General features: G+C 49.0%; 1 long non-coding RNA gene across 1 annotated transcript in view; it reads left to right on the top strand.

The window, feature by feature from the left end:
* The window catches only part of LOC119977580, a 48513-nt gene that overhangs the window by 7034 nt on the left and 20146 nt on the right, over positions 1 to 21333 (top strand). Inside the window, exon 2 of the long non-coding RNA XR_005463228.1 lies at positions 15858 to 15975. This is a non-coding gene — a long non-coding RNA (uncharacterized LOC119977580). The remainder of the gene's footprint in view (positions 1 to 15857; positions 15976 to 21333) is intronic.

Here is a 21333-nt window from a genome sequence, read left to right as displayed (position 1 = left end):
ATCAGAAATTGGCCAGCTGTACGAAGACAAAGTGTGGTGGTTGATGGGAAATGTTCAGCCAGGAGTTCAGTTACTAGTGGTGTACCACAATGATCTGTTTTGGGGCCACTGCTGTTTGTTATTTTTATAAATGACCTGGAGGAGGGCGTAGAAGGATGGGTGAGTAAATTTGCGGATGACACTAAAGTCGGTGGAGTTGTGGACAGTATGGAAGGATGTTGCAGGTTACAGAGGAACATAGATAAGCTGTAGAGCTGGGCTGAGAAGTGGCAAATGGAGTTTAATGCAGAAAAGTGTGAGGTGATTCATTTTGGAAGGAGTAACAGGAATACAGAGTACTGGTCTAATGGTAAGATACTTGGTAGTGTGGATGAGCAGAGAGATCTCAGTGTCCATGTGCATAGATCCCTGAAAGTTGCCATCCAGGTTGATAGGGTTGTTAAGAAGGCGTACGGTGTGTTAGCTTTTATTGGCAGATGAATTGGGTTTTGGAGCCATGAGGTCATGTTGCAGCTGTACAAAACTCTGGTGCGGCCACATTTGGAGTATTGTGTGCAGTTCTGGTCGCTGCATTATGGGAAGGATGTGGAAGCAATGGAAAGGGTGCAGAGGAGATTTATCAGGATGTTGCCTGGTATGGAGGGAAGATCTTATGAGGAAAGGCTGAGGGACTTGAGGCTGTTTTCATTAGAGAGTGGAAGGTTAAGAGGTGACTTAATAGAGGCATACAAGATGATCAGAGGATTAGATAGGGTGTGCAGTGAGAGCCTTTTTCCTCGGATGGTGATGGCTAGCACTAGGGGACATAGCTTTAAATCGAGGGGAGATAGATATAGGCCAGATGTCAGAGGTAGGTTCTTTACTCAGAGAGTAGTAAGGGCGTGGATGCCCTGCCAGCAACAGTAGTGGACTCACCAACATTAAGGGCATTTAAATGGTCATTAGATAAACATATGGATGATAAGGGAATAGTGTAGATGGGCTTTAGATTGGTTTCACAGGTCGGCGCAACATCGAGGGCCGACGGGCCCGCACTGCACTGTAATGTTCTAGTGTTCTAACTTTGTTGAAGGCCTCCGCATATGGTGCCTCCCAAGGCCATTTTTGCCACCTTCGCAACAGTGTATGCAAGGGGGTCAGCAAGCAGGCCAAATTTGGGACAAACATTCCATAATAATTTTCTAATCCCTGGAATGATTTTGACTATATTCAGAAAGGCAGCACGGTGACACAGTGGTTAGCACTGCTGCCTCACAGTGCCAAGGTCCCAGGTTTGATCCCGCCCTGGGTCACTATCCATCTTTGTTGTTTTGTATCTCGACAAATCCATGGATAGAATGGGTGTAGAGGGATATGGCACGAAGAAGTGCTGAGGGTTTTGGCCAAAGGTGGTATCATGACTGGTACAGGCTTGAAGGGTTGAAGGGCCTGTTCCTGTGCTGTATTGTTCTTTGTTCTTTTGCAACGCTGTGGTATTTCTTGGATTTTCGGCTTCCTTAATGACCTTTGCCTCGTCCTCTACTGGATATAGACCCTATTTATCCACCCGGTACCCCAAGTATTTGTTTCCTTGAAAGACACATTTTTTCCTCTTCAGGTATAGCCCAGCTCTCAGAAATCTCTGCAAGACCTCTTCAAAGTTGGCCAAGTGCTCTTGTTCCAAAGCCCCAGTTACTAGGACGTTATCTAAGTACACTGCTACTTTAGGTAACCATTGGAATATGGCGCATGCGGACGAGTCCCAAAGGGAATGCAAGTATACTCATATAGGCCCTTCGGGAAGGCTCATCTAATTCAAGTTGAAGATAGGTGTGGCTCATATCTAACTTGGTGAACGCCTGGCCGCTTGCTAACTTGGCGTACAGGTCTTTGGTCCTTGGCTGGGGTACCTGAATGGCTTGGAAACACGATTGACCATTATCTTATAATCTCCACAGAGGTGACTGATTTATCTGGCTTAAGGACAGGGACAATAGGTATAGTGCACTCTGCGAATGTACTAGCCTTGTGATGCCTAGATTTTCCAGGCACCAAAGTTCAGTCTCTAACTTTTCAGTAGGGAGTATAGAACTGGTCTCACTCTAAAATATTTATGCGTAGCATCGGGATCGACGTAAATCTTGGCTTTGGCTCCTCTTATTTTGCCAAGGCATTCCTGGAAAACCTCAGGCTGATGACTTTATACAGTCCTCCTACGCCCAGCCTGAAGATGTCCAACCAGTTCAGTCTGATCCACTGGAGCCAATCTCTTCCCCCATTGAGCTTAGTCCTGGCCCCAGACAATGATGAGTGGGAGTCAGGCTGATTGCTGCCTGTAAGTCACTGGGACTATTGTGGTACATTTAATTTGTTGGTTCCCCCATGAAGGTGGTTCGTCTGGCCTTTGTGTATTCTAAGCTCAAGAGTTGAATACCAGTTTGCAAGGCGATCATATGTCTGTTCCCCAATGACGGAGACTGCAGCTCTTGTGTCCACCTCCATTTTCAATGGATGACCATTTACCAGCAGTTCCACCATTATTGGGGCGGTATTGATCGTGATGATGTGGTTTAGTTGCATTGTCCCAGTTTCTAAAAGTGGGTTTACCTGCATGGTGCAGGCCTGTATTCAGGGCTTATTCCCTGACAGCACATGTTTGGTCTATTCCTATAATTTTGTCTTGGTTGTGCCCTTTAGCAGCGCTTACAATAGTCCATCTTCTGGCATTGCAACCTTCTAGTGAAGATTCCCTAGATTCCTTGGGGCCATCATGACATTTCCTTGAGTGTTGATGCGAATCGTGTTCTGATTTCATAATGGATTAAAGGTATCTTATCAGGCATCAGTTGAGGAATGGTCACTTTTACGCTATGCCCCTTCCCCATTACTGCCTGATGCCCCTTTTAGGTTCTGAGCCCCTTTTTCTGCATGTGCCAGTGATGGAGCGATTTCGATGGCTTTTTAAACACTGATTGGGTTCTGCCTGATTTACAATCAATTACGACGAGATGAGAGTAGAATGCAATCGAGGCTTTATTACACAGAGATGTGTGGCCTCCTACAGCAGCTGATGAAATGGCTGCTTTACGGAGAGCACACATGTTTATACTCCACCTACTGGGCGGAGCCAGCAGGCAGGGATCTACCCCTGTACCTGTAGTACAGGGGCCTTACCGTAAAACCCATATATACAGTATAATACATCAGTGGTGACTGCCACATTTCCAATAACCTTTCTTTGAGCTGTCACATTGTTTAGTCAGCATACCAATCTGTCGCACAATATTTTGGTCAGGGATGGTCCGAATTCACAATGTTCGCCCAATTTCCGTAATCAGTGACGGGTTCCATTTCAGTTCTCCCTGTGGTATCTCTGAGGTATAATAGAGGACTTTGGGTCATAGTGTTTTTTTTTAACCAAGTCTACTAACTTGTTAAAAGTCTTTGAGTCGGGGCAGCTGGGTAGGTCAGGCTTTTTATCAGGGGCATCTGGGTAGGTCAGGCTTTTTATCACAGGGCAGCTGGGTAGGTCAGGCTTTTTATCCGGGGGCAACTGGGTAGGTCAGGCTTTTTAATCACGTGGCAGCTGTGTAGGTCAGGCTTTTTACCCGGGGGCAGCTGGGTAGGCCAGGCTTTTCATCACGGGGCAGCTGGGTAGGTCAGGCTTTTTCTCAGGGGGCAGCTGGGTTGGACAGGCTTTTTATCACGGGCAGCTGGATAGGTCAGGCTTTTTATCACGGGGCAGCTGGATAGGTCAGGCTTTTTATCACTGGGCAGCTGGGTAGGTCAGGCTTTTTATCACTGGGCTGCTGGGTAGGTCAGGCTTTTAATTACGGGCAGCTGGGTAGGTCAGGCTTTTTATCACAGGGCAGCTGGATAGGTCAGGCTTTTTATCACAGGGCAGCTGGATAGGTCAGGCTTTTAATCGTGGGGCCCCTGGGTAGGTCAGGCTTTTTATCACTGGGCAGCTTGGTAGGTCAGGTGTTTTATCACTGGGCAGCTGGGTAGGCCAGGCTTTTTATCACTGGGCAGCTGGGTAGGCCAGGCTTTTTATCACAGGGCAGCTGGGTAGGTGAGGCTTTTTATCACGGGTGTAATGAACTCCAATTGGCTTTATTGGTTGGCCAATTGGAGTATGAGCTTCCTCAATGATAGCTCATTGAGGGGGCCCATATAATCACCTGTGTAGGCTTTGTGCGGAATCTTAAATTGACTGGACTGCTAGCAGCACTGTTTGTAGCTGTTCCTGTAATATCGTTATTGTAAATAAATATTGGTGTGGTGACGGAACTCCTGCCTCCCGTGGATCACTACAACGGGGCACCTGGCTAGGTCAGCATTTTTATCACAGGGCAGCTGGGTAGGTCAGGCTTTTTATCACGGGCAGCTGGATAGGTCAGGCTTTTCATCACGCTGAATGTCGGTCCACGAATGCTTTCAGCAAGATCGCTTTCTGTTTCTCATCTCCCTCAAAGCGTGGAATGAGTAACAAATATGACCTATGTATTGTACCCAGTCTTTTCTGTTTCCATCATAGGGATCAAGTTTAATGAAGAGAAGCATTTTTTTTTCTTACCAGAGGAGTTGCTTGTTTTTAACAATGAAGGTTGACTGAAGAAACAACTGTTTACTCCTCATTGCCAATGTACAATCCTCATCGAGGCTAGTCTTCCAGTACCAACCCCTTTTATTAAAGCAACAGAAAAGGTCACTGCCAGTTTACTGTGCATGAGCGCAAGCCTGGGAACCTACAGCATGATGACGCGGGTTGAAGCGGCACTGCTCCCACTGCTCATTTCCCATTGGGTGAACTCCCATCTGTTTAACAGGGGAATTCATTTTCCACAATCCCCCATTTCCTTCATGGCCATCGTAAGAGTAGGAACATGGAAAGGCAATAAAAAAAGACACAATCTGAAGTGCTGCAGGAGTGGAAGAACCTCCGCGTCAATGTGTATATGTCATTGAAGATGGCAGGACCAGCTGTGAAAGTAGTTAATAAAGTGGAGAGTATCGTAGGCGATGGGCATAATCTAATGACCTCACCGTGTCCGACTCAGGAGATTTGAAAAGCTCAGAACGCCTTGATGCACTATAAATTACGACGAGACTAGAGTCGAGTGTAATCGAGGCTTTATTACGCAGAGATGTGTACCCTCCCGCAGCTGCTGCCGAAACGGGCGATACAAAATCTTGTAATTGTAGTTGGAGAGCTCGTTCCTCCACCTCAAGATCTTATCATTTTTGATCTTGCCCCGCTGTGTGTTGTTGAACATGAAGGCAACCAACCGTTGGACAGTGAGGAGAGTGAATCTCCTGCCGGCCAGGCAATGCCTCCAATGCCGCACAGCTTCTATGATGGCTTGGGCCTCCTTTTCAACAGAGTGCCGAATTTCGGAGGCATGGAGGGTGCGTGACAAGAATGCCATGGGCCTGCCTGCCTGGTTGAGGGTGGCGGCCAGAGCGACGTCTGATGCATTGCTGTCGACTTGGAAGGGGAGCGTCTCGTCGACCGCGTGCATCGCGGCCTTGGTGATGTCGGCCTTGATACGGTTGAAGGCCTGTTGAGCCTCAGCCATTAGTGGGAAAACGGTGGAGTGAATGAGTGGGCGGGCCTTGTCCGCATAGTTAGGGACCCACTGGACGTAGTATGAGAAGAATCCCACGCACCGTTTGAGGGCCTTGGGGCAGTGGGGAAGGGGGAGTTCCATGAGAGGGCGCATGCGATCAGGGTCGGGCCCTAGAACTCCATTTTGAACCACAAAGCCAAGGATGGCTAATCGGTTAGTGCTGAACACGCACTTCTCCTTGTAGTAGGTTAGGTTTAGGAGTTTGGCGGTGTGGAAGAATTTGGAAAGGTTAGCATTGTTGTCCTGCTAGTCGTGGCTGCAGATGGTGACGTTATCCAGGTACGGGAAGGTGGCCCGCAGTCCGTACTGGTCAACCATTCGGTCCATCTCCCATTGGAAGACCGAGACCCCATTAGTGACGCCGAAAGAAACCCTAAGGAAGTGATAAAGGAGGCCGTCCGCTTCAAATGCGGTGTACAGGCGGTCCGCCTTGCGAATAGGGAGCTGGTAGGCAGATTTCAGGTCCACTGTCGAGAAGACCCGGTACTGTGCAATCTGATTGACCATATCAGATATGCGTGGGAGGGGAGTATGCGTCGAGCTGCATGTACCGATTGATGGTCTGACTGTAGTCAACGACCATTCTGTTTTTCTCCCCAGTTTTCACTACTACCACTTGGGCTCTCCAGGGGCTGTTGCTGGCCTCGATAATACCTTCCCGTAGCAGCCGCTGGACCTCAGACCTGATGAAGGTCCTGTCCTGGGCGCTGTACCGTCTGCTCCTGGTGGCGAAGGGTTTGCAATCCGGGATGAGGTTTGCAAACAGAGAAGGCGGGTCGATCTTAAGGGTGGTGAGACCACAGACAGTAAGGGGTGGTAGGGGCCCGCCAAATTTCAGGGTTAAGCTTTGGAGGTTGCATTGCAAGTCAAGGCTGAGTAGCAAGGCAGCGCAGAGGTTGGGGAGGATGTAGAGCCGGATGCCGCTGAACTCTATGCCCTGGATGGTGAGGGTGGCAGTACAGTACCCCCGGATCGCCATGGAGTGGGATCTGGAGGCCAGGGAGATTTTCTGGTTGATGGGGTGTACCATGAGGGAGCAGTGCCTTACCGTATTGGGGTGGATGAAGCTCTCAGTGCTCCCAGAGTCCATAAGGCATGATGCCTTGTGCCCATCGACCTTCACTGTCGTCGACGCGGTCGCGAGGTTGTGTGGTTGGGACTGGTCGATCGTGATGGAGGGAAGACGCGGATGGTGTTGGAAAGCCCCTGGCTGGTCGGCGGCGGTTGCAGGCGATGAGCGGCCCGATGAGGTGCCCGACGAGCAGGGGTCCTGGGGCGGTGAAGATGGCAGCGTCCACAGGGCGCACTTGGTGGGCGGCATTAAAGGTGGCGGCGCCCACGAGCTGCACATAGTCTGAGGCGAGGAAGATGGCGGCGCCCACGGGCCGCACGAGTTCTGAGGCGAGGAAGATGGCGGCGTCCATGGGTCGCACGTGGGGGGTGCAGGGACAATAGCGGCGATCGAGTGGGCCTGGCACACAGCAGCAAAATCTCCTTTCTTCCCGCAGGCCTTGCTCTCTCTTGAAAATGCTATACCTATTTTTTAAGCTCAAAAGGAGTAGATTTTTGTTGTCATGGTTTTTAAAGCTACAGCATATTTACATGTGGTGAATGTATTGTACTAACCATTCACCACTGTATTACACTGTATTACGCCGTTGCCCTTGTGGGCTCCACCTGTGGACCATTGTACGATATTACACAGAATGTATCATGTTCGTGCCCTTGTGGGCTCCGCCCCGTTGAGGGGAGGTATAAAGAGCAGCTGCCCTATAGGCGGCTCTCACTAGCAGAGCAGTCGCAGGCAGGCACTGTTCTAGTCAATTAAAGCCATAGTTTACATCTACTCTCTGTTACACGTGAATTGATGGTCGCATCATTACAAACATATGAAATAGGAACATTTGTCGGCTATTCGGCCCCTCCAGCCTGTTCCATCACTCATTGAGGTTATGGCTGATCTGTTTGAGTTACTAACTCCACCAGGAGTATCTGAAAAACCTGGAGTCCGTCTGCGATCTGAAAAGTGCATGTGCGGCAATCAACCAGTCGCGACCAGGAGTCAAGATGTGGAGTTTTTGCCAACGGATATCGACGCAGGTCCACGGGTGACCGCCAAACGAAAGGCAGCGGAACCTCAGACATTCGACCAGGAAGCGATGTTCCCCGGTGCGTTACACCTATCTGGGCCTGGAGCGGCGGGAGTCGGAGAGTCAGCCTTTGGCGAAGAGGGCAAAGATTTTCCTCCTTGCGTTGACATGGACAATGTATCGGACTTGGGCGGGGGTGGGGGGGAGGTGCGGTTATAACCCTACAGGAGACCCAGGAATCTGCAACGTCAGAGTTCCTGTGGCCTCACCTGAATATGATCTACCCAGATAAGGGGTGGGGCTAGCCCTTCTGTTCAAAGGACTGCTGGGACATAAATATACCAGCCCAGGTGAGGGCCGGGTGTGGGAAACTCTTCGGGGACTAGGAGGAGTGTGTAGTAACCAGAATAAAACCAAACTTTCCTACAGACATCGCTTCTGAGTGGTCTCTTGTCTGAGACTTTACAATTGCCCAACTTCATTCCTGCTACCCAAACCTTAATTCATGACTTACCTCAAGACTCAACTATTCCAATGCAGTCCCACATTCTGTGAACCTGAGATCATCCAAAACTTTGCTGCCCTTATCTTAACTCCATTCCCCTATCACCCCTGCTCTCACTGACTTACATTGCCTCCGGGTAAAGCAATGTCTTTATTTTAAATTCTCATCCATGTTTTCAAACCTTTACATTATGTTGCTCCTCCTTATCCTTGTAAATTCCTTCAGCCTCACAATAGATTGATGATGTTTTGTCAGAACCCGGCTCTGATGAAAGGCCACAGGCCGGAACTGTCTAGCTCTGTGCTTCTCTCCACAAATGCTGCCTAACCTGCTGAATATTTCCAGCATTTTCTGTCTTTCTTTCAGGTTTCCAGAATCCACAGTATTTTACTTTTCTATAAAGGCTTTGCTTGCCTCTCATTCAGCTTTTATTATGCTCGTGCTATATATGAATTTATAATTGGATATGGAGATATTCATGACTAAGAAACATATAGTGATAGTGTTCCAAAATGGATTAAAAAGTGAAAAAGGACCAATCAAAATATTTTGTTTCCAGCAAATTACTGTTAAGCTGGCAAGCCTAGTTTTATTTTGAAAAAAAAACAATTGCAGGGAAATGAGGAGACAGCAGGGGCGTGGGACGAATTGGATAGATCTTTCAAAGAACTGGCAGACACACAATGAGGTGATTGGCTTCCTTGGCAACCAATTTTGCACAGCAACTTCCCTGAACAGCAGGTCGTAATCTATTTTTGGTGCTTTGATTGACATAGTATTGTTGGTCGGAATCAGGAAAATTTCCTTTTTTTACATCCTCCATTTGAATCCGTGGTTTGAGAGCTCCTTCAGAATACAGCACCTCCAACAATGTTGCCTTCCTTCAGTACTGACATGTTGGCCCAGATTGATTTTGTAGCTTCAACCCACAACTTTCTGTCTCAGAGGTCAAGGTTCTCATACAATCTCACTGAATCCCGAATGCAGAAGGAGGCCTTTGGTCCACCGAGTCTGCACCAGCCCCACCAAGAACGCCCTACCTAGGCCTACTCCCCCGCCCTAACCCCGTCACCCTGCCTAACCTCCACATCTTTGGACCCTAAGGGGCAATTTATCATGGCCAATTCACCTAACCCGCACATCTTTGGACTGTGGGAGGAAACGGAGCACCCGGAGGAAACCCACACAGACACGGGAGAATGTGCAAACTCCACACAGATAGTCACCCAAGGCCTGAATTGAATTCTATCAATTCATCCAGCTAAGGCTCAATGCATTGAGTGCTACCCCAAGATCGCGTCCCAATTTGATCCAATTTTAAATTGTAAATTCTTGTATGTTGTCTTGTCCAGCTAGGTAGGAGAGGAATATGAAAGTAAACTGGAGAAAGAAATACTCTGGGCAATGCCTTCAATATTTCTCTGGTTTACTAAAGGGATGGAACGCTGTCATATGGTGACTTCCACCAGAAGTGCATGACTGCAACTACTTCAAACTCTCACAATGGTATAAAATTCTATTCATTACATTCCTAGGAATAAAACAAAATGGCAATGTGACATCAATGACAAATTTGACTTTCTCTGGCAATTTCTGGCTGGTTCATCTTCAGTTTTTAGTTCTATCACAGGGTAACATTAACTTGATGTGCCTGATCTGCTATTTATTTCCAAAACTTTGTTTTTGTTTCAGCTCTTAATCATTATTGCATTTTTAAAGATTTTTCTATGGGAAGCTGGTGCTTACGAGAAATATGTCTATTGCAAGAAAGAAAGAGATTGTTAATTGCTTAGCATCTTTCACGTCCTTGGGATATTCCCAAGAGTCTCAAAACCACTTGGTTTGAAAGGCAGTTATCATTGCAATACAGAAAAATATGTAGACTTGCATTTAATACGTCAACAACTCAAAAACAATTGGGGGCTTCAGGCGAATTTGTTCTCAGAAGTCCCCAAAAAACTTCTAAATGTTCAATCACAGGGAAACCAGTTAAAGAATAATTGGCCCAAATGTGGAACAGTCAGAATCTGTGAGGAGGTGCTCCTCCAGTCCCAGATTCTGGGTGCGATTCATCGTGACTGACTTGGTGCCAGGGCGAGGCCATTGAATCCTGTAAGAGGCCTAGATCGAGAATCGCAATGCTCAAAACGTCTCACAAGATTCAAAGGAATTTCTCGAGGCGTCACAATCTGGATCTATCTCCCGGTGGGTGAGATCCAGGTGCCCATATTCTTTTTTAATAATAATCTTTATTGTCACAAGTAGGCTTGCATTAACACTGCAATGAAGTTACTATGACACAAATAAGCCATTATCCTCTTTTAACTATCCGTTCGCCGAATACAGCTGGGGCGCGGGATTCACCAGCCCTGTCAGTGAGGCCTCAACCTGGCGCTGTTTGGTACTGGTTCACAAAGCCATGAACCAGTTGTGATGGCATCTCGGGAGTTGAGGCTCCCAGGTAGTCGGGCACTGGGCAGGATGACACCCTGTCACCCCCCTGGTACTTGGGCACTTTGGCACTACCAGCCTGGCACCGTGATACCGCCAAATTGGCACCCTGACAGTGTCACCCAGGCATTGCCAGCATGCCTGGGTGTCACTGCCAGTGTTTCAGGTTGGCAGTGCCAAGGTGCCCAGGTTCTGGGTTGCCTATGCCAGGGTTTGAGCCCAGGGAGCCTTGCCATAAGACGTGGGATGAGGAACGGGGGCTCGAAGGCCCAAGCAGAGGTAAGTTGGGTGAAGTAAGGTGTCCCGAGGCTGTGGTGCGGGCAATGAGGGGGGTGAAAGATCGGGGCTGCCTTTATAAATTGCTTCCATGAGTAGTTTTCATGCACCGGCATACTGAGCTCATCAGTGCTTCGACGGGGAGTTTCTCACCAAGGCCACAGAAAACAGCAAAGTGCCATTGCATAGCGGGGTCTTTCTTGATGCTGCAGGTGCCAAGAAACGTCCTGCTAAACGTGCCGTTCAGCAGACTTTAACTTGAGTCTGCTGAATCACGCCGTCTATCTCTCCTGATCTTGCTTCTCTGATTGGAGGATCAACAAGGTCTGGAGACCAGGAGACCAACATTGGCAGAGAGAATTTATCTCCAAAAAGTGTAAAATACTATTTTGTCATGCAGACAATCTTCAAACCAGCAGGTTACATATCATTAAAATAAGATCTTGCACATTTCCTCAATCGATCTGTTGTTTCTCATGGCCTCCCATCCAGGCTGTCTCCAAATCTCTGACCCGCTATTTCTGGGGTCCAGGCAGACCAGGGCTCAATCTGGACTAGACTAATTTCGCTCACGGTAAGAAACAAGACTTTACCTCCTCTGGACCTGGACTCGAATCCTTGCTCTCACTTTCATTCTGACTCCCAATCTATCACCACTGCCCCTCTGGGAGTAACAAAGGTCAGGATCTCCAGAGCTTCACAGCAACCCCTCACTTCTATCTGAACTTTACCTTCAGTCCCGACTCCCAAGTAAGGGACAGTGGAAGTAATTGCAACAGCTTTGCAAGGAGACCCAAGCACCGCAAGCTCAATAAGATTGTGTGCCATAGCCACTTTATACCTCAGTAGAACTCACACTTCCTAGCATCCTCTGTCTTCATAGTGATTGGAGACAAAGTGAGCCACTTTCAAAAGGAAACACTTTTCTATTTTTGGTACATTTCTAATGGAAACAAAATGCCCAAGAATAGAACACTACATAACATGGGAATTTGATTATCTTATTCTCATTTATTATATTCAAATTATGCACCAGGTCACTGCTTTTTTGCTGTGGTTCTCAGATCACAGAATAATAGTGCAGAAGAGGCCCTTCAACTCACCGAGTCTGCACTGAAAAATGGCTGACCTGTCTATGTAATACCATTTGCCATCACTTGGCCCATAGCCTTCAATGTTATGACACACCAAGTGCTCATCCAGGTACTTTTTAAAGGATGTGAGGCAGCCCGCCTCTACCCCCCTCCCAGGCAATACATTCCAAACCGTCACCACCCTTTGGTAAAAAGGATTTTCCTCAAATCCCCCTTAAACCTCCTGCTCTTAACCTTGAACTTGTGTCCCCTCATGACTGATCCTTCAACTAAGGGGAACCGCTGCTCCCTATCCAACCATTGTGATGGTAGATTTTGCTAACCTAGCTAAAAGGTAAAGAGGCAGAAGGTAAGAAGGGCAACCTCACAAAATGTGGATGGGCATGGAGAAATTATTGTGTAAAGCGCCCCCAAAAATTTATACCAGAGCCTCCTGACCTACACAGATAACCCGGGCTGAGTTTTAGTGCTAGTTTGATGCCGGGGGAGCAGAAAGAGTCAGAAGGCCTCTGATCAAAGGTCGGGATCAAAGTGGCATTTAAATCTCAGTAAATGAAGTCCAATACAGCAACTTAAATTTATGTAGTGCCTGTAACATAATAAAAAAGTCCAGGTGCTTCACAGAAGCACAATAAAACAATGTATGACACTGACACTGAGCCACAAAAGGAGACATTAGCTCAAATGACCAAATTGTGAAAGAGATTGATTTTAATGAGTGTCTTAAAGGAGGAAATTGACATAGAGAGCAGGCATTTGTCGGGTGGGTAATTCCTGGGCAACTGAAACTATTAAAATAGGGGATGCACCAGAGGTGGAAATGAGATGTTTTGGAAGGTTGTGGAACTGGGAGAAATTTCAGAGATTTTGAGGGGTGAGACCATGGAGGAATCTGAACATTGCTCGAGTCAAAGTAGGTCAGTGAGAACAGAGGTGATGGAGATCAGAACTTGCTGCAAGTTCAAACATGGATTACAGTTTTTTGGATGACCGCAAGATTAAGCACTGCTTTATCTATCTAAAGAGGTGATGATACTACATGACTGGTTTAACTAATACAGAGGTTGGTGTGAATGAAAAAGGAACCCCAGAAAACCAAAAATGAGCTCTCAGGAAAATCTCAAGAAAAGTCCTTAGCGGGAAAAAAAATTGACCCCTGGAAACAACAATTCAGGTTAATGACCAGTTAATCTGCTTTTAGTGATGCTGGTTGAGGCTAAATGTTAGTCAGAACACTGAGTGAACTTTCCTCCTCTTATTTGAATGGTTCCATGGGAGCATCTACATCGAGTTAAATAGGCGGATCGAGTCTCAGTTTAATGAGAAAGGGGGCACTTACAACAATGCAGTCGCCCCTGGATATTGGATTCAAGTGTCCTCAACTAGGTTTGCACCCAAAATTGACTCACGGATGAGACTGCTGCCAACTGTGCCAATCTGGTATTTTTCCAGTTCAGGGAATTGTTGGAAAGGATGATTCCATTCCCAATATCACTGAGGCCACAGCAATCTGTTGGACAGCCTGTGAACAGTCAGCCCTTTGCACATGTCAATTGGGATTCAATGAGGTATATAGAACTGCGTTTGCCATTTTAGGTTCGTAGCTAGTGATTCAACCGAAGAGAAGGCCTCCATTTTTGGGAAACCGGGAGCAGCAAGAGCCCATCTGTCACAAAATAAGAGCCCCACTGTGGACCTAACTTCCTCTGTTCCACAGACTGGCTCAAAGCCAGTGGATTGACCTGGGGTGTGGTTTTCCACCTGAAGCCCATGGAACAAATGCCAAAAGGGCTTGGCTCTTAAAAAAGGGACTGAGCATTCCTCCTGCATTATTGGGCATTGACTGACACTGGGAGAAATGTTACCCCCATTGTATTTTAGCCTGAAGGTGCTCTTCAACTGCAGAAACAGTCTGAGACGCTTCGGCTTCATACTGGAATTACTGGTAAATTTTTAAAAGAAATTGAGTCGCAAAGTCAGGTACAGAAACCTGTCAATTTCACCTTTGCTCTCTACAGTCAGCCCAGATCAGCTAATATACCGGCTCTGTGTCGTCCTCATAATTCCAACCATCAGTCTCCCTTAGCCCAGCTTGCCTCTCATTTAGCACTTCAATGCCTCGATCTCTATTTATATTTCAGTGCCACCACAGAGAGCTTGCTTCGTGTTTCAGTGAGTGGCTTGGTTACCTGCTGCTTCAGAACGGGAATTAACAAATTAAGCACCTGCAGTAATAGGACCAGATCAGCTGATTTCATGGGCACTCAGCCTGATAATTACAAAAAACACTTTGAAAATGAATTCTAGCACATTGCAGCTGATCTACTAGAGTAACTAGATCAATTCTGAGTAATATGTTTCCAATTTGTGCTTTTCTGACCGTTGTCCCCAAGTTTTCATATTTAAAAAAAACTGACCACAGATTTTATTTTCACTTGTAAGCTCATAAGTCTTTGATTTTTCACCGCCAACCCCTCCCTCACCCCAAATTAATTTCAATGGACTGGAAAATCGTGGACCACAATGCATACAAGCTGCCCATGCAAGCTGGGCAGCACGGTAGCACAGTTGCTTCATAGCTCCAGGGTCCCAGGTTCGATTCCCGGCTTGGGTCACTGTCTGTGCGGAGTCTGCACGTTCTCCCCGTGTCTTCGTGGGTTTCCTCCAGGTGCTCCGGTTTCCTCCCACAGTCCAAAGATGTGCAGATTAGGTGGATTGGCCATGAAAAATTGTTCTTAGTGTCCAAAACGGTTAGTTGGAGTTAATGAGTTATGGGGATAGGGTGGAGGTGTGGGCTTAAGTGGGGTGCTCTTTCCAAGAGCTGTGCAGACTCGATAGGCCGAATGGCGTCCTTCTGCACTGTAAATTCTATGACTCTATGAAAACACCAGCCAATATATAATTCCATAGAATCCATAAAATCCCTACAGTCCAGAAGGAGGACATTTGGCCCATCGAATCTTCAATGACCCACTGATAGAGCACCACACCTAGGCCGACTCCCCCACCCTATCCCTATAACCCCACTTAACCTGCACATCTTTGGACATGAAGGGACAATTTAGCATGGTCAATCCACCTAACCTGCACTCTGGTACTGTGGGAGGAAACTGGAGCACCCGGAGGAAATCCACGCAGACACGGCGAGAACGTGCAAATTCCACACAGAGGCTGGAATTGAAACAGCACCCTGGAGCCGTGAGGCAGCAGTGCTAACCACAGTGCCACTGTACCGCCCTTGCATTTCATTTTAATACTTTTTTGTCTTCTTCAATTTTCTTGTCTTTTTTTTACTTTTGTTTGTGAAAATATAATTCCACTCTGTGGATATCAAACAACTCAGAATGGATGGAGGATCAAACAAGGGGCCTTCTGATCTTTATGGTCTCTCTTGGATTTCGGACAAAGCACCGCCCAGATCGCTAACTACTAATCACCATCCCTACAATAAATCAGCAATTGTTTATGTAAATTTGAATGTTCTCCAATCATATTCAGAATTCAGTTAAAGAGTTTATTATAATGGAGCAGGAAAAGATCCTGAGGCTGTGGGACAGGGGACGATAAACCATCAGATGTAGGGAAATCTACCCCCCCCCCCCCCCCCCCCCCCCCCCGTGCCCCGCCAACATCTTGTGAACACGTCTGTTTCAGCTTTAACGTTCATGGGGTTCAGAGTGCACCTAGTAAGCTAAAATCAAGGATATCACAGTCAGCTGCACATAAATGCGTAAGGCAGGTGATGGATGGATTGTTTTCAAGGGTTTGGAAATCTGTAAACTTTCTCTGTGATGACAATAACTCATTCTCGTCTCTGATTGGCTTCTCCCAGATGTAGGGTATCATTAACTGCACACCTGACAACCCATGCACTGCCAGATCAACCAGGAACATTCATCATCTGCAAGTGATTTCATTCCATCAATATTTCACTCTTTTGCAACCACAAAGTAAGATTCGCACAGGTCTGCAACAGATACTCTGGGTGCTGTCACAATGCATTAATACTGCAGCAGTCCAACATCCTAACAGTGGCTATGGTACTGGGCCGAAACCCTAATGTTTTAGTTTATTTTAAGACTATGCGGAAATAATGATTTGCTCCAGGAATGATTACATGAAAAAAAATGGAGCTTTGGTATTTTTAAAACAAAACTTCATTATAAATAAAATATTAAACTTTTTAACTTCACCCCCAAAAAGAACAGTTTACAATTACCCCTCAACATGACTACACAATTTCCAATTAGAACATAGACTATACAGTGCAGAAGGAGGCCATTCGGCCTATCGAGTCTGCATAGACCCACTTAAGCCCTCACTTCCTGCCTATCCCCAGAACCCAATAACCCCTCCTAACCTTTTTGGTCAATAAGGGCAATTTTATCACGGCCAATCCACCTAACCTGCACGTCTTTGGACTGTGGGAGGAAACCGGAGCACCCGGAGGAAACCTACGCAGACACGGGAGAACGTGCAGACTCCGCACAGACAGTGACCCAGCAGGGAATCGAACCTGGGACCCTGGAGCTGTGAAGTCACAGTGCTATTCACTTGTGCTACCGTGCTGCCCTAAACATCAAGAAAAGAAACATACAGCTCTCAATCTATCTTAAAATTAGCAGGGCATAGAGTAACACTTGTGGTACAGAACAGATTCTGGCTCTGGTTCGAACCTCTTCAGACTCTGGCTGAATATCTTCAAATAGCTGCTTCAACTGAGTTGTTTCAGCCTCTTCTTTGGCTTCAGACAAAACCGCTCTGCTTTTAAATATTCTTACTCTTGTTTTTAAACTCTCCTACTTAGAAACAATTGTGAACTTAGAATCAGGCAGATCAGAACTCAGCTCCTCTCTCTCTCTCTCAAAGCTTCTCCAAACTCACTGCCTCTCTGCCTTTCTGCGCTCCACTCAGCAATGACCTGATCTCCCCAAGCTGAAAACACATTGGGCGGTATTCTCCATCCAGCGACGCTGGAAGCGCAATCGGATGGAGAATTTGGCGTCAGCCAAGAATTGAGGCTGCTGCCGGGCACCCAACTAAACACTGTGGCACCTCGATGGAAGCATGGATGTGTTCCACAAGCAAATCATATAGTAATGGCCGTTAGCTTTTCATTAACAGGCCTGACTCGGTAGTTGACGGTCTCCCGTGATGCTCTACTTTAGCCAGGCGGAAATAAATCTGGAGCGGTTCACTTATGGTATTTTAAACTGGGAACCGGGCACAGTAGTGGCTGAGAGGGAGGGAGAATGTAAGAGATGTTTCCAAAGGTGCAACACTGGGCTTCCAGTTATTCTGCTGGATGGAGGAGTCTGCCAGGGCTGGATGGGTGAGGCAGCCCATGGATTCGGGGAGTCCCCTGGGACCGGGGTGGATGGGTATGGGTCACCATTGCCTGCCCACCACAAGTGTGTTGAGTGTTACCAGCCATATGGGTGCCCTCTGCCCCCTCCCCCCAGGCCGCACTCCCAGGCCATGCCCCAGCAACTGCTAGACCCCAGGAGGTGGGAAACAGGGCGGTGGGAGTACAGAGCGCTGTCCGAACAGCAGAAGCATGCACAATAGCTCTTGTCACCCTCCTTGGCACACTGTCTCCCCAGGGCAGGTGCCCCACCAGTCGCACCATCAACTAGCCACCCCGCAGGAACACCATCCATCCATCCTGCCCCTGGACAGGTAGGCACAACCCGTGCATCGCACAGAGGACCTGCGGCACACTACAGCCACAGTCCCAATGGGTGCCCAGCCCGTCTGTGGTCCCTGCCTGCATGTCACAAGGCCTGGCTCTGGTCAGGTGGCATCCTGCTGTCGAGGTAGCACATGGCCCACCAAAGGAGGGCACCCATGGTAGACCCCACAGGAGGGCACGGGATATGGGCCGTAGAGTATAATGCTGACAGGGATGGGTGATGGGGCAGGAGGCCCTCCGATGACGGGCATCGGCAGGGCCAGGGTTGTGGTGCAGAAGGAAGAGTGTCAGGAGGAATGCCCAGGGGGTGGGGCTAGGGAGGGGGAACAGGCGGGGGTAGGGGCTGCAGTGCAGGAGGCCATGGCCTCCACGTAGTTAAGCAGGGGAATACTCACCATGGTAACATGCCTGCCGTTTTACCGCCTGCCGAAAATGGATTTTAGTGTACAGCAGGATGTGGTTGCCAACTGCCTGGACGCCACAGCCCTGGCAGATTCACTGAATCTTCACAAGCAGCAGCTGCACAGGAAAGACCCTGCAGAACAGGAGCCTGCCCCAAAGGGGCAGAGGCCAGCTGGTGACGATCAAGAGCCAGCTGCCCAGCAGGCCGAGGAGGCAGCGCCTGCCGTATGAGGAGGTGGTTGCGCCACGACTGCGGCTGAGCAGAGAGACCCTGAGATTACCTTTGACCCTACATTACCTTTGGCGTGGACTGAGCCCAAGTTTCCCGAGCAGTGGGATTCATCACAATCACTGTAGTGACATGCTGGAGGAGGAGGTGGAGGAATGGCATGCGTTGTCAGGAGAATGTGGAGGAGGTTAGGATGGGCAGCGCATGGGGCCCAGGCAGGACAGGAGGCCATACGACGTATACACAAGACTGCCGTGCACGGAAAAACTTAATTGCCCCTAGGTTCGCTGACTAGAGGGCCTGGCCATTGACAGCTCAACTGTCACATCCCACCCCCATAACCCCATTCCCCCCTGCTCCAAGGATATTCCACCCTTCCTATACCCCATCCCACCCACCCCAGCAACCCCAGCTGCACTACAGGGTGTTGGCCCTGGGTTGGCTGTTGGGTCCAGTCCATGAGGCGAAGGGTGATGATGTCCCACTCGACGATGAGCTCTGGTGCTCCGCAACATCTAACAACGTCTGACCCCTCACCCCAGTGTCACATTCCACTGTCCACCCGGGTGATCCCAGCATACATGCTAGCCATTCGATCACCCGGGCCCACAATACATCTGGGGGTCAGGGATGAGCAGGGGTGGCGAGTGGTGATCGGTCATGCACCGGGTAGGCACTGCCACACGGCGCTCCCGCATCTCGGCCCAGGCCCCTGCCGCCGCCAAAGGCGGTGACTGGGGTACCCCCAGCTGCCCTGGGGGACACAGCTCGTGCCGGACTCCAACACACGAACCCCATATCACCGGCCTCCCACACACCTCCCTACCCCACCATCATCCACACTCCCCTACCTCATACCACCACTCAACCAGCACACCAATCCAGCTTCCCTCACCCTGTGGGCAGAGGGACGAGGAATGTTGAAACATTGGTGAACATGTGTTAATTGGTGACAGTGCTATACACAATAATTGTGCCATAGCCTCTAACACTACCCTATCAGTTGCACCCATGTTATCTTAACTGGTATTTAACGTTCTAACCTTAGGTGCCCTAAAGCTCCTTCTAGGTGGTCCCAGGTGGTACATCGGATGGAGGCGGCCTGTTGCCTATCCCACCCTGTGACCTTGGACCCCTTGGTCAGTTGTCCTCTGGAGCAACCAGGCCCAAATGGTCCTGGCAGACCTCTGCGTGTCACGGGTGGCATGGTGCCATCCTGTTCTGCCCACTGCCCAATGGGTGTGCCAAGGACAGGTGGCGGGATTCAGAGGTGTCTGCAGCACGGTAGCACCGTGTATAGCACTGTTGCTTCACAGCTCCAGGGTCCCAGGTTCGATTCCCGGCTTGGGTCATTGTCAGCGTGGTGTCTGCACGTTCTCCCCGTGTCTGCGTGGGTCTCCTCCGGGGGGCTCCGGTTTCCTCCCACAAGTCCCGAAAGACGTGCTGTTAGATGAATTGGACATTCTGAATTCTCCCTCTGTGTACCCGAACAAGCGCCGGAATGTGCGACTAGGGTCTTTTCACAGTAACTTCATTGCAGTGTTAATGTAAGCCTACTTGTGACAATAAAGATTATGATTATTATTATTCCGGCACCTCCCCTGAAGGTGTCACCGGCACAGGTCCCATCACCTCCTCTTCCCTCAGGGTGCCCGCTAGCCCCGGGCTACTCCTTGGGACAGGGGCTGAGTCGGAGTGAGCTCTGGGGGGCTCTGACATTGCCTAACACTGCCCTCCTGGAGGCCTGCTCAGTTCTTAATCAGGTTCTCGATACTTGCGGCCATGGAACACCGGGACTGTGCCACGTCCCTCTGGGACTGTGACACGTCCCTCTGGGATTGAACCACATCCCTCTGGGACTGGGCCACGTCATGCAGCAACCTTGCCAGGCCCCTCTGGGGCAGGCTCAGGTCAGCCAGCACCAGGCCAATGCTCTTGGTGCCCGCAGCCATGGCCGTTGTGACTGGGGCACACTCTGCGCACCGCAGCAATGTCCATGTGGCCTTGGTATATGGTCGGCCTGGGTGGTATGCACTGTCGGCACTGCCTCCTGCTCCTGCAGTCTGTTGCTGACACCCCAGCATGTAGTCCCCAATTCAGCGCCTTCAACATCGATGGGACCACCCTGTGACTGGAGGCGGGATACACCAGCTGGTTCTACATTGTCTGGTGGTGGCCCTGCCAGACACAATACAAAATGCATGGTGATATTAACAGTCGATGTGATGTTTGGAAGGGGGGGAACTGACACACGTGCCATATGGACATTGCAACACATTGGGGGCTCACTTGGGTGTCCAATGCCCTCTTCCTCCTGGGTCCAATGCCCTCTGGTCCACGACGGTGAGGGGCTGCAGATCCGGCGAGCCCCCTCCGATCTTTTCTCTCTCCCGGCGGTTGTGGGCCACCTTCTACTGGGTGGACATATAATGCACAGTGAGACATTCGGAGACGCTCTGCATCCGCGAACCTTGGGGCCGTTCTTCGGAGTGCCATCTTCTTGGCTGGGATAAGAGTGTGTGTGGGGAGTATCGTTCTTATACACAGCTCCAGCTCGCCCAGCTCTCCAGTGCCAATCCCGACCCCAGCGATTCTGAAGCTGGCGTCAGTTGGGATTGCACTAGTTCTATGAGGTGTAAGCGCTGGCCCATTTGCGTGTCCTGAATTGCTCCGGGACCAGCACCGCCATTGGGACCATGGAATACCCCCCATTCAGTCCCGGCGTCAGCACCTCTCAAATGGAGAATTCAGCCCATTATCTCTGCAGGCTGCAAAAGCACATTAACTCCCCAGGGACCTCTCCAGGCAAACCACTTTGCATTATCACAGACTGATAAGTACATTCCTTGTCAATTCTGCCTGCTGTTTCCTAGAAGCAAAGCAAAACCCTTTTGAAACAAACACATTCTAACTCCAGGCTTTTAACCGTTTAATGGACCACTACATTTATAATCTAATTTTCCTAACACTTTCCATCGTTGCAAT

This window comes from Scyliorhinus canicula, chromosome 14 (genome assembly GCF_902713615.1).
Source record: "Scyliorhinus canicula chromosome 14, sScyCan1.1, whole genome shotgun sequence".
Lineage (NCBI taxonomy): Eukaryota > Metazoa > Chordata > Chondrichthyes > Carcharhiniformes > Scyliorhinidae > Scyliorhinus > Scyliorhinus canicula.
This window is presented reverse-complemented; position numbering and strand designations above follow the sequence as displayed.